Below are 13312 nucleotides of genomic sequence, written 5' to 3'. Positions count from 1 at the left end.
TGGGGTGTTTGTCCCATTGGGTGTAATCCTGGTCTGTGTAATTTGCATCTAACTACAACGTCCCTGGAAAAGAGATTTTATTCGTTGCCTGCAATCGCTATCTTTTACTTTACGTATGGTAGTGGAAATAGTTTTAAAAATGTTTTAAAGAAGATTGTATTGCCAGGACCTGCCTTTAGCACTCAGTGGCGATTACGCTGTAGATATAGATGGAGAAGAAATGTAAGATAAATTGATGATCTAAGCTAAAATATCCCTAACACGCCTCCTGTAACAGTGTTTGTATTCATAGCAAGTAATATGTTTTTTCAAACCCGAACGTTGCTTTTGCATTAAGTGTTATGTAACCATTAGCGGTTTCGGTAGCTTCTGAAGAGCGCACTTTTCCAAACTGAAGCCTATAAGAACATTATTCAAGATGCACCATGGCCCAGAACGTGCATCGGGACAAGGATTAACATCAATTGAAAGTACTCCCAAATAAAAGACTTGACGGAAAAATTGAAAGAGTAGGCAAGTATTAAAAAAACACCATAACTTCTCAGCTTCCAATCTCTTTCCAGGTTCAGGCTTTGTAAAATGATGTGATTAGTGGAGTCATGCCGCGGTTGTGAGTTCAAGCCGCACCTGGAGCAGCCCGGTTTTCTGTCTTGACAGGTAAACAGTGTTTTGTGTTATTTGCTAAATGGAGAGAGGATTCTGTGTTAATTGTGCTCCTCCTGGGAGAGGTCAAGATGAGAAGTTCACGAGGCTGGTGGTAAATATCCTGTCCAGGAATATCGGGGCTGTAGGGGGTCAGATCTATAGATGTAGTAAACACATCAGTGGAGACGGTGTGTCTGCTCTCTGTGAGAGAGCCGGGCGGAAAGAATAATCTGTGGTCGGGGAAGAAGAGACCCTCGTTGGAAGAGCGGCGCTCCACACAGGAGAGAATGAAAAAAAATATTTTTCAGGGACGCTGATTGTTCTCTTTGGGGGAATTAAAAGCACGTGTGGCGAGCGACCTCGTGGCGCAACGGTAGTGCGTCTGACTACAGATCAGAAGGTTGCATGTTCAAATCATGTCGAGGTCAGCTGATGAGTTTGCAGGTGCTGCTGGTGCCGAACCCAGAAATTTCTACGTGAGAAACGTGTTTTCCAAATTTTTATCAGTTTTTAAAAATCATCACTTTTATGCAGACAAAGCCTTTATGTGTCGCTCTGAATTTCTAATTGATTTATAATTAAAAGAAAATAGCGTTTTGTTCCACAACGGCGTGAAATTATCACGTCTTTCACTCTACGTCTCTCTAGTAGTAAAGCAGACCTTGCTAGGTGAGCATTTGCTCCAGTAAATTAGGTCACTTTTCATGTTAACTCACTTCTTCTAAACACAACATTTCCTAGTGCACGTTTTCTCCATGAAAAAAGACATTTTCCCTTACATGATTACTCGTTTTTTTTTTCATCAAAGAGTACAGAAAGAAGAAAGAAAGAAAGGAAAAGTGTCGTAAATGAACTCTGTCGCCCGTGGGAGATGTCAAGCGCATTGGACATGAAAAGTGCCCGGTAAAAGCCATTTCTGTACGTTTCTCTTAGTGTCGGGGCCCGAATGTAAAGGAGGCAACATGCTCAGCCAGCCGACTCAGCTTACTAAACGCAGGTGTCTCCGAGCGGTGTGTCCAAGGGGCAGTAAAAGAGGAGAATTCTGCCAGCGCCGTGGCTTAGTTGGTTAAAGCACCTGTCTAGTTAATGGGAAATCCTGGCTCCAAATCCCAGCAGTCCATCGCCTGTGTTGCACTAGACACCCTGTAGATAATCAAAAGCATATTGAGCAACTTGGTAATGAAATTGGCAGATAAAAGCCATTTCACATCCTTTCTCAACTTGCTCAGTGAGCAGGCTCACCGCACACCGAACGAAGATATAACAGAGCAGTGTGTCCAACTGGCTGAAAAAGGGCAGTGCTTTGCTGGCGCTGTGGCTTAGTTGGTTAAAACGCCTGTCTAGTAAACAGGAGATCCTGGGTTCAAATCCCAGCAGTGCCTTACTTCCTGTCTTTGCCCACTGTTTATTGTTACAGACAATATGCTTCTGCATTATGTTTAAATGAAGTTTTCATTTCGCTTTTGGCACAACTTGTTTTTCAAGAAATCCACACATTGCGAAAGATAAAATGCTCATCTTTCTTATCAGTGCAAAATAATTACTGCCAGCTGGCAAGAAAATGACAACTATTTTTTTTTACTTTAGCCAAAAATCTGTGAATGTAGAAAAAATACAAAAAATGTCAGTTTCTATGGCACACTCAGTCAGGGTGTCCTTCAGTTAAACACAACGTTGGTAGATCAAACGCACCCAGAGACACACTTCGAATTAATCCGATCTAAAGATTACCTTCTCTAAATGTGATTGAGTTTCTTTCCACGTCCTTAGCCATCTTGATGTTTGCAGAGATTTTCAACTTTTGACACCAGTCAAACTGCAAGTAAATAGTGGAGTACCTAAGTCAATATCACCGGGAATGTGAATATAAATGTAAACATCAATATTTCTGCTGTCTCCTGAGAAACACAAGTATAGAGTCAAAACACAATAAATAATGCTAAAAAGTTATTCAGTTAACACCCAGATGTGACAAAACACATTTAATACTTACATCCCCTTTAAATATGTATTTCCTTAATATCAGTTCTCTTCCCTCCCCAGGACACCTGCAAATTCACTACAGCATATTAAAAGCTGTGTGTAAGTCTTACATGTGTTCTGAGTAGTATAAAGTGACACCTTTCGTCAAACTTTTGACAGGTACCACGCCCCCTTTTCCAGCCAATGGGAGTCAGCGGTGGTTGGCTGTCCCGCCCCCTTGCCAGCCAGTGGCGTGTTGTTATTTGTGCATGTCCCGCCCCCTCAGGAGCCAATGGTGTGTTGTTAAGGGTCGGAACTCCCGCCTTCCCCCCCGGCCAGTCGGTCCGGAGCCTCAGGGTCCAAAAGCCCAAAGGCGGCGCATCCCTCGCTTTAGGTGTGTGAAAGTGTGTATTGGTTTGGAAGGGGACCATGTCTGCAGCAGGGTTGAGTGCGCTCTATTATAAACCTAGGGAATCGGGTAGTTACAGCGGCACGGAGAGTCTGGTGTGAGCCGCGAGATCCCGGGGTGTGAGCGGCGCCAGCTGCGGCTGGGTGGCCGAGTGGTTGTCCGGTCAGGCTGCTTATACGCTGCACAAGCCTTGTCTCAAAAGCAGCAGGGTTGTAAGCACACACACACTGACTGCGCAAAGTCTCACGGAAAGAACTCGCAGGACAAACACCATGTGAAATGTGAACCGCTTTATTTCAACAGTAGGTGTTTCAAACACTGAAACAACGCAGCACACACGCGTTACCGGCTCCTGTTTGCATTCAACAATTAAATGTTGGTGTGGAAAATTAGTTCGGTACACGTAACCACCACCCTAACATTGCTGAGAAACTTTGAGGCATCTGAAAAAGCATTCATAACCCCCTTCCGCTCCCCATGTCTAAAGCCATGCGAACCACACTGGGCGATCCGATCTAGCAGAGCAAAAACATTTGCCTGCGTAATCAGCGGGATGGTGTTACCACAGGTTCTGTGCAAAACACGCTGTATTTTGGAATACACACTGTAGGCTTCCCCTACACCGCAGGCTTCCATTTCTGATCTGAAAACATCAGATCTGCAATAATTTCACTCAAGTTCTTGACATACACATCTATCTCTTTAACAAATTTAAGGACATTAGCATTCGACTCTTTGTTTTGCATATCAAGCTTTGTAGAGAGAAGTGTGTAAAGAACTCTTAATAAGAATTCAGACGTATACATCCGAAATTCTTCATTCTTTGGACGATGGCACACCCGGGTCTGTAAAACAGAGTGAAAGCTGTATTCACATTTTACATAGATCTTTTTTTTTGCGTCTGTAAAAATAAGAATAGTGTTTCTTTTGCAACGCATCAAAAGTCACGTCTACTAATTTTTCATCCAGCTGTTCAAGTATGGTGTGTACATGCTCGTATGGGGAGCAGTCCTCAATTATATTTTTCAGCAACTGTTTTATGCACCGCTCAGTGTCATTTGTAATGGTGTACGAACCCAGACACCTGGCGGTGTACAGAACAGTCGATAAAATTCGGGCTAAACTGAGAGACTTATAAATTTCTAAAGCGGCAAACGTCACATCTTCAAACCCATCTGTGTAGCCGACAGACAGGCATGTGTGACCCCGCTGCCCAGGAATGTCAATCAAACAGGCCGGGCAGTCATCAACCAGGACCCCCTTTAAACAGTGTTTGAAGATGCAATAAACTACTGCTTTCACAATCTGGGGCATAACATCGGGCTCATTAGGGACATCGTTAGCTAAACCTGGTTGGGCATCAGCTTTATTAACATTTGGCCGAACACACAAGCATAGACACAAAACATTCAGTTGTGCCGGTAGGCTGAAGATTGACCCGTCCACATCCTCTTTATTCTATTAAAGGAAAAAGAAAAGAAAGGCTTAAAAAATAGACATGCTATGTACCTAAAATATCGAGCATTTAACGCACTTTTGAGCTAAGGTTTTTCGTTAATATTTACCATTTGTAGCGTGGTATCATTGCTAGCACCCGGCAGTTCTTTAACATCTGGTACCCCAACTGAACTCACACCCCCGCCGCTGTCACAGGGTGCAGAGGGTGGGGTCGGGTTTTGCTAAAAAGAAGACCAAGTAATAAAATGACATACGCTAAGCGCCGATACAACAACTCCACGATCAGAAAAAATATTTTAGCCGCCTACCTCTTCACTTTGTAGAGTAGCAGACCCCGTTGTTTCTCCACACAAAGAAGCCATCTCCGCAGCTCCTAACAAGGGGCGGTGTCTGACAGCTCCAAGGACGCGCTGCGACCCTGTCAGTCCGGAGCGTTTAAGAATATGCGCCAATGGTGTAACCACGCCTACATAACACAAGACATTTTTCAATTGGTTGTGATGCTTTAAAACGCATCACAACCAATGTTGTGATGACACCCCCTTGTTTTATCGAGAGCGAAAAGTACTCACATATCAGTTTATAAGTTTTAAACTTTAAAAATATTAACACACAATGCAAACACAAATGATGTGTTTGCCCAGAAAAGAAATTTTAAACACGCAGGGTTGGTCTTAGTTTTTAAAATAATGTAATAAGACACAGTTTATTTTGAATAACACATTCGCGACAGCTTTTTCGAAAGTTTGAGATAAATTTCCACACATCGCAAGCGTAAAAGTCTTTAAGGTATTAATAGGCAACAAATGATGGGGTGTTGTTCTTCATACTTTAACAGATTGGTCTTAAACTTTTAAAATCACATATTAGAGATAATTTGAGATGTTTTGGAGACGTGCGGTGTGTGTGTGGGAGGGTTAGTTAAAGTGGCTTATGTACATCGAACACACAGAGCCCGTTAAAATCCAACACGCGTTAACCACGGCCAGTGAGTTCAAGGTTGGCCCATATTTTCTGGATGGTTATGCTGTAATTGACGGAGTGCCGACAGCCTTTGAGTTCAACGGTTGCTTTTTTCATGGTTGTAGCGTTTGTTATTGTGAAAACGATTTTAATCCGCTGACAAACACTACTTTTGGCTGGTTGTACAGAAAGACGATGGTTAAAATTAATTTTCTCAAAATGAGAGGTTTTAACGTGCGTGTTTTGTGGGAGCACGAGTTCAGAGACATGCTTGTTGAAAATGGAGACTTGGGTAAATTTCTAACAGCTGCGCAGTTACCAGAGCCTCTGCAACCGCGCGAGTCGCTTTTTCGGGGGAGAACAAATGCTATTTGTTTGCATTACACAGCGCAGCCCGGTGAAAAAATTCATTACTATGATTTCACCAGTATGTATCCGTTTGTGAACAAAACTAAAAAATACCCACTGGGGCACCCCCGAATAATTTATAACAACTTTGGAGATTTAAAACGGTATTTCGGTTTAGTGAAGGTGAAAGTTTACCCACCCAGACGTTTATACTTTCCAGTTCTTCCAACCAAAATTGACAAAAAACTGTTTTTCACACTGTGTCGTACGTGTGCTGAAACAAAACAGACCACCCCCTGTGAGCACGGTGATGAAGATCGCGCCTTGACTGGTGTCTGGTGCACCCCTGAATTACAGATGGCCTTAGATCTGGGGTATTGAGTGTGTAAAATTTACGAAATTTGGCATTTCGAAAAGGCCTCACACGATCTTTTTACCGACTACATCAAACTGCATCTGAAAGGGAAACGGGAAGCTTCGGGGTTTCCAGAGGGGTGTAAAGATGTCGCGAAACAACAAAGATATATCAGCGAATATTATGAAAAAGAGGGTGTCCGGCTGGACCCCTGCAACATTAAAAAGAATCCGGCCAAAAGACAGCTTTCAAAACTTGCCTTGAACAGTTTGTGGGGGAAGTATGGACAAAGAGACAATTTACCACAGACCACCATTGTGAGAAACCCCGATGAATTGTTCAGGTACTTATTTACGCCATATCATGAGGTGTCAGCCTGCGAGTTTATCAATGAAAACACAGCCTGTGTTATGTGGAAACACTAAACACCACTATACAGGCCATTCAAACACTAACATTTTCATCGCTAGCTTTACAACCGCCTATGCCCGCTTGGAGTTATACAATCTGCTAAATGCTTTGCAAGGCTGCTGTCTGTACCACAACACAGATTCCGTTATCTTTGTGAGCCGGGAGGGTGAGTGGAATCCGGAACTGGGTGACTGACTACTTGGGTGAGCTGACCAGCAAAATCGCTGCTGGACAACACATCACCGAGTTTGTATCAACAGGACCCAAGTCGTACGGGTACAAACTGTCTGGAGGGAAAGCCTGTTTAAAGGTAAAAGGCATTACGCTCAATGTGAACAATTGTGAAAAAGATAACTTTGAGAGTCTGCGGGACTTGGTTTTTGACTATGGCGTTAACCCTTATGCAGAGTGCCGGGAATTTAAACACATTTCTATTCAACAGCCGATGATCGTGCGTGTTAAAAAGGATTGGCGCATTGAGACCCGGACCTTAAAGAAAACCCAGAAGGTGGTGTACGACAAGCGGGTGCTGCAAGAAAATTTGACATCGTTGCCCTACGGATATTAACACGATGGATGTCAGGTTAAAACACCCTTTTTCATGCATTTTGTCCAGACCCTCGAATTGCGGTAAAAGTTATTTTATAAAACAGCTCTTGGAGAACGGTGATACCGTTATGACTCATAAACCCGAAAACATAGTCTGGTGTTACAGCTGCTGGCAACCTCTATACGCTGAGTTAATTGTGAAATTACCATACATTCAGTTTATAGAAGGACTACCGACGTCGTTTTCTGACGACCAGCTACTGCCGCCGGGTAGAGTAAATTTGATTATAGTTGATTTGATGGAGTCTGCGTGTGAAAATAATGAGATAGAAAAAGCTTTTACCAAATACCTACACCACCGAAACCTCAGCATCATGTATATGATCATGTATATCATCTAAAAAGTGTTTTGTCAAGGCTGGAAAAGTAGAACCGTAGCGTTAGATACAAAGTACATGGTGCTGTTTAAAAACCCTAGAGATAAACTACAGATTACAACTCTGTCCTGGCAGATGTACCCCGGTAAAGCCAAATTTTATTTGGAAGCGTTCGATGACGCTACTAGAAAACCTTTCGGTTACTTGTTGGTGGATTTAAATGCCGACACCCCAGATGACTATCGCTTGCGAACAGGTCTTTTCCCCCCAGATGTACCCACGGCTTATGTATTTAAAAAATCTAAAAGTCGGTGATCTCGCAACCACAGACTCAGTCGAAAAAACACGTTTGGGGCGTCGTCATGTCTTCACGCGTTCGGAGAAACCTGACTCTCTTAAATTTTCTGGTAAAAGCACCTCCCAAGCAGCGGAAAGCCATTCTCTGCGGGGCTACAAATGATCTTGTACAGGCCATAGCTGAAATCGCCTTGAATACCTTGAAAGGGAACATATCGTTATCTGCTAAGCAGTTTGGGACCCTGAAGAGAAAGCGTAAGCTTATAAAGACTTTGAGTCGAAAGGGTCTTTCTCTTAAAAGAAAGAGACTCTTGGTGAACCAAGACTGGTGGTTTTATCGGGACCCTGTTGAGTATTGCAGTACTATTGATTACGGGGCTTCTACAACGTCGATAATGGAGCACGCTGAAAAAATGTACCTGGTACATCAGAAACAGCTCGATCGACTCCGAGAGCGGTCTGGGTTCGAAAGCGATGTAAGAAAAATAACAACCCGTCGGCTGGATGATGAAATGCGTGACATTCTTCAGAACTCGCATCTGGCCGAATATGAAAAAGTGAAATTGTACAGCCAGGTGTTACAACGGTATTTGACATTAGTACGCCAGGAGACTTCCGAAAAGGGGACTTTAACCGTTGTATTACCGGAAAATGCACCCACCGAACTATCACCCACGTTAGCACAACCGCCGTCATCGAGCGACGCTGACTTTGGGTATATTTTGGACAGCATGTCTCAGCGGTTCCGGAGAAATGCTGAGATATTGTTAAAGACCATGGCCCGCAATGAACCATTAATAGCCTGGAATGAAAAAGGGGAATTTGTGTACAAGGGGGCACCCGTTGAGGGCTCTCACATGATTGATCTTGTCAGGGCTCTCACGCAGCAGCAAGCAGTTGCTGTTGGTAAGAAGCCAAAAGGTTGGGATGTGTTCATGGAGGCTATGGCAGAAATCAACGTGCAAGGCACCTTGCTAGCCAACGCTGGTAACCGAGAGCTACTTGAAAAACTCAAGGCTGCCCCCCTGGGATGTGCCGCATCGGTCAAAACTTTATAACAACCGGTAGAGTTGTCGCCGGTCGACCCGGTCTCTAAGATAACCGCTGAAAGGAGACGATCATTAATACCTAGACCCACATGGTTGTCTTTGTAACATTTTTTCTCTGGGTATGTGTGTTTGTGTTAAATGACTTGAAATGTATATTAAAAAGCGAGCGCAATATGGTTAAAAATGGCTTGGCTGTAACATGTATTAAAAAAAGCTTGAGCTCTATAACAGCGAATGTATAATAAAAATATTGTGTTGATTTTAATTCATGTTTTGTGTTCTTTTTAAATAATAACCACACAGACGTCGAAATGGTTCGATTTCATTTTTATTTTAGACGGTCGATTAACATTTATGACATGTTTTAAATTGTCGTTAACACCCGCATAATTGAACATTCGTATTTTCAAAGGGCTTGAAAGGGTACAGGGGTCTCCGTCTCACACGACGTCGGTTTTTCAGAAACATTTCCACCAGGCGGTCATTCTGGATTGCATTTGTAGAATAAAGTTCTAAAATGTTTCTAAAAGATAAGCCTTTACATTTATGGTATAGGAAAAAGACGCAATGTAGACCGCAGGTCACTGCAAAAGAATCTTGCAATTGTCTGTTGTTGTAAAATATGGAGTTAGCATTTCTGTTTAAGAAATCAATAATGTTCTTGGGAAAGAAAAAAGGCTTCGGGTGAAAATCCGTAGGAGTCGAAAAATTCTGCGCCCTCGTTGTCGGGTAAGTAAATAGCCAGCCAGTGTTCACCGGGGCGGTCGTGTGGGTGAGTATTAACTATTAAACTCAGCGGGCGCCGCGCCAGTCTCTCGCGTGGTAGGGCATCACTGGGGAACACGCCTAGAAAACTGTCTCAGGTGTAGCGGTCTCGGGTTAGAATGTCTTCCAGCTGTTTGGTGTTCATCTTTATATGCAGGTTGTGTGGTCTCCCAGTGCTTTTTAGCTGAAGTCGTAAATGACTTGACGTCTCATATCCAGCTCTATCACGTTGTCGAACAGCGCGTACACAACCATGTTAACTGTAGTGGGTAGCGGTTGCGCGAAGCGTATTTCAGCTCTTGGATTACCCGTTTTGATAAGTGAATAATGTCCTGTGCACTCGTCGTCGGGGCTGAGGTTGAAAGCGAACAATGTGTAACCGCGCTCGTACTCCTCGCGGTCCACCAGAAGTGGTTTGTCTTTCAGACGCTTCCCGGCTGTTTCCACCAGATTAAAATATTCACGGACGCAATGTCCATTCTGGAAGTCTGGTTGAAGCGGTTTAGTGGGGATTTGTTCACCGTCTGCATAGAGAGCCAGAAAGTTAACGTTGTAGTGTTTAAAATTAAAGGGGTTTTGGGTAAAACTGCCGCTGAATGCCGTGTTGTCCACAAACCCCAAAATGACCACTTTGGGTAACTGTCCGAGAAAGAGGTTTTCTTGGTTACACACACGGCCGTCAGCCGTCAGGAGCGTTGGCCATCAGGAGTGCTTCAGCGTGTCCCAGTCTGACCCCGGGTGACACTCTGACTCTTTTCACAAACAAAGATGCAGGGAGTACGCTCAGTTTGTGTTCTCCGGCGTTGTTCATTAAGCAGAAAGCATCTCTGTTGCGCGTGTTTTATTTTCAGGTCTACGCCATTCAGTAGTAGTTTGTCCTGAAAAAACAGGTCAGCGTGAATGTGACCCAGGAGCTCCAGTTTTCGGCTTTGCGTCGTGTATGATGCTCTTTTTCGGAACCCCTGATTGGGACCATCCAAAATTGTGGACTCGTGTTCCCCGGCTGTGTCTTTGTAAAAGAGCCCTGTTGAATACTGCGTCTTCGGCGTCTCTTCACTGTAGTTCAGGACAGACTCTATAAAGGCTCTGTAAGGATAGCAGTTGTTGCTCTGGCTAATACCCCCGGTCTCCTATGGTGATGTCAACCTGGCTGAAGATGGCAGTGATGGGGTAATTCACCAGGCTCACACGGGCTGCCGCATCAATGTCCCGACCGTCTGATTCCGTTATTTTACAGGTCAAATAGAGCAGGGTGTTGTTAAAATCTAAATAATCTTCTCCATTGCCTGCGACGTAGAACTCCAGAGGTACGTTTTCCGTGAGGGCCGTGAGGGGTGGAACTTCTATGTAAAAACTTTTCTCGACGCTTGTTTGGGTTGGTGCTAATTGAAATATGTCCAGCTCCGACTTGGCGCATTCTGCAGACCCGCCGTGAACAAAAGCCATGTTTAAAATATGTCTCGTTTCGTGTCTCGTTGATTCCGGTGTGTCACGCTCTTCTTGGTCGACCTGAAGCTTTTAGTCTGCGCTTAGAGCCGTTCTTTTATCAGGTTTCGGCGGCCCCCGACGGTGAGATGATGACGTCTGTCTTTTTCTCCTGACACCCCTGCGGATGTATGCTAGACCCGAACCTTCCTGCTGATGTGCAGCCACCTTAGACATGACCGCGCTTGTAACGTTGCCGACCACGTCTTTGGCGATGTTTTTAGCTGCCGATGCCATGTGCGGCTTAGCTATTTCAAACCCGTGTTTCAGAAAAGGCACGGCTTTTCTAAATAGCGCTCTGAAAATACCCCCGATACCAGCACCGTACTGAACCGGTAACCCTGAAAATCCTGGTAATCCATAACCAGCCTGTTGTTTGTAGTAGTGCGTATACAAAGAAGGATCCCCGTAGCTCTTGATGACCGTCATCCTTTTAGATGTTTGTCGCTTTCACAGATCTGAAATGCAACTTGACGATGACCTTTCCAAATGCAAATGACACGTGTTCGTTTTGATCCGTCTTTATTTCAATAGTGATGTTGTTAAAATGGTCGATGCTCACCGGCACGTAATGGGGTTTGTGGTACAATACTGTGACGAATTCACCATCCACGCCTCTGAAGGGCACACAACGCAAAAGCGGTGCGTAGACGTCGCCTATTAACTGGTGTTCTATGATATCGGTGTATATATACATGGTGTTAAATCCGCCAGTCATATCGACAGGGTGCGGTGATTTTACACCCGCGACACCCGAATTGAAACCAAACATCCGCGCTAGGCGATTACGCAGCTGCATAACAAACCGTTTATCACTAACAATCCTTACCGACTGGCTAATGGGGTTGTATTTAAGACTTACAGCCGTTAACTTGGATTTTTCAGCAGCCCGTTTCATTTCATGCAAGAGCTGCTCGATGTTGCTGTAGTACCCTCTCGGTAAGGTACAGGTCCAGATAGTCTTGAGCTCCTCGCTGACGAACAGAAAAACTTCGTCTTCATCAAAAGTGTTTAGTGTATGCGGATAGTGCAGCTCGACCAGGCCCACTTCCCAGCCCCCGTCCAGGTCAATCGCCTTTGCCAGATGCTCTGTGAAGCACGCGTTGGTGTTCTTTGGAAACATCTTTGAGGATGAATTACTAGCCAGCGTCACATAGAAACCATTGGGGTTCATTTTTCACCACCTCTATATGTCTCGGACCTCAGAAGCCTTCACCCAACTATTGAATTTATCGCTCCAGCCGCGCCACTTTACCAAAAGCTGTTTGTTTTTGCCACGACCCCTGGCTGCTAAAATCGTTTGGATGCGGTAGACGTTCTCAACATCTGGGTTTATCTTCTGTAGCTCTTCGGCATAGAAGGAACCCTTAATGTTGTCGCCTGTGTAGTCCTGCAGTTTGTAATAGGGTCTCAGAGCCGCGGACCACTCTTTGACAATGAAAATTTCATCTGTGAAGGTCTGTTCATATCCCTTCTCAAACACTCCCTTTATTTTGGACACCCGCACGCGATCACCCACATTAAATGAAAACTTTGACGGTTTTCTCTTAAAGTGCGCGTCATAGACCGTTCTCCACACCTCAAGGGAGTTGTCGGGCGTAACAGAAGCCGGGGTTCGTTTAATAGTCGTGTGGTAACTATGGTTATAAGCGTAAATAAGATCTGAAAGGACGTCGATATAACGAAAGGTGTTTTTGTGTGTCAGGTACCTCCACATTTTTGTTTTAATAGTTCTGTTAAACCTCTCGACCACACTAGCCTTCCCATCGCTGGCCGTAACGAAATGTTCAATATTCTCACGTTTGAGAAAATTTTGGAAGGTCCTGTTAAGAAATTCTTTACCCTTTTCCGTTTGTAGCTTTTTAGGAGCACGCCCCTCTTGCAGTATATTTCGGAAGGCGCCTGTCACGGCCCCACCAGTCTTGGTTTTCAGCGGTATGGCCCAAGCGTATTTAGACAGCATGTCTATACACATTAAGATGTGACAGAAACCGTCGTTGAACTCGCGGTGTTCTCTCATGTCCACCAAGTTGGCCTGCCACTGCCAGTCCATTTCGGACACCAGCGTCCTGTTTCTCTTAAAACGTACGCGTGCCGGCTTGTGCAGCGTATAAGCAGCCTGGCAGGACAACCACTCGACCACCCGGCCGCGGCTGGCACCGCTCACACCCCGGGATCTCGTGGCCCACAACAGACTCCCCGCGCCGCCGTAACTGCCCGATTTCCTAGGGTTATAATA

General features: G+C 44.6%; 2 non-coding genes across 2 annotated transcripts; both read left to right on the top strand.

The window, feature by feature from the left end:
* The first annotated feature begins 1001 nt into the window (after positions 1-1001).
* trnac-aca (transfer RNA cysteine (anticodon ACA)) lies at positions 1002-1073 on the top strand. Its single transcript has one exon. It is a non-coding gene; the product is annotated as a tRNA-Cys (tRNA).
* Positions 1074-1953: 880 nt separating this feature from the next.
* Positions 1954-2027, top strand: trnat-agu (transfer RNA threonine (anticodon AGU)). Its single transcript has one exon. It is a non-coding gene; the product is annotated as a tRNA-Thr (tRNA).
* The last annotated feature ends 11285 nt before the right edge of the window (positions 2028-13312 follow it).

This window comes from Lepisosteus oculatus, chromosome 14 (genome assembly GCF_040954835.1).
Source record: "Lepisosteus oculatus isolate fLepOcu1 chromosome 14, fLepOcu1.hap2, whole genome shotgun sequence".
Taxonomy (NCBI): Eukaryota; Metazoa; Chordata; class Actinopteri; order Semionotiformes; family Lepisosteidae; genus Lepisosteus; species Lepisosteus oculatus.
Note: the sequence above shows the minus strand (reverse complement) of the source record. Positions and strands in the feature narration are given on the sequence as shown.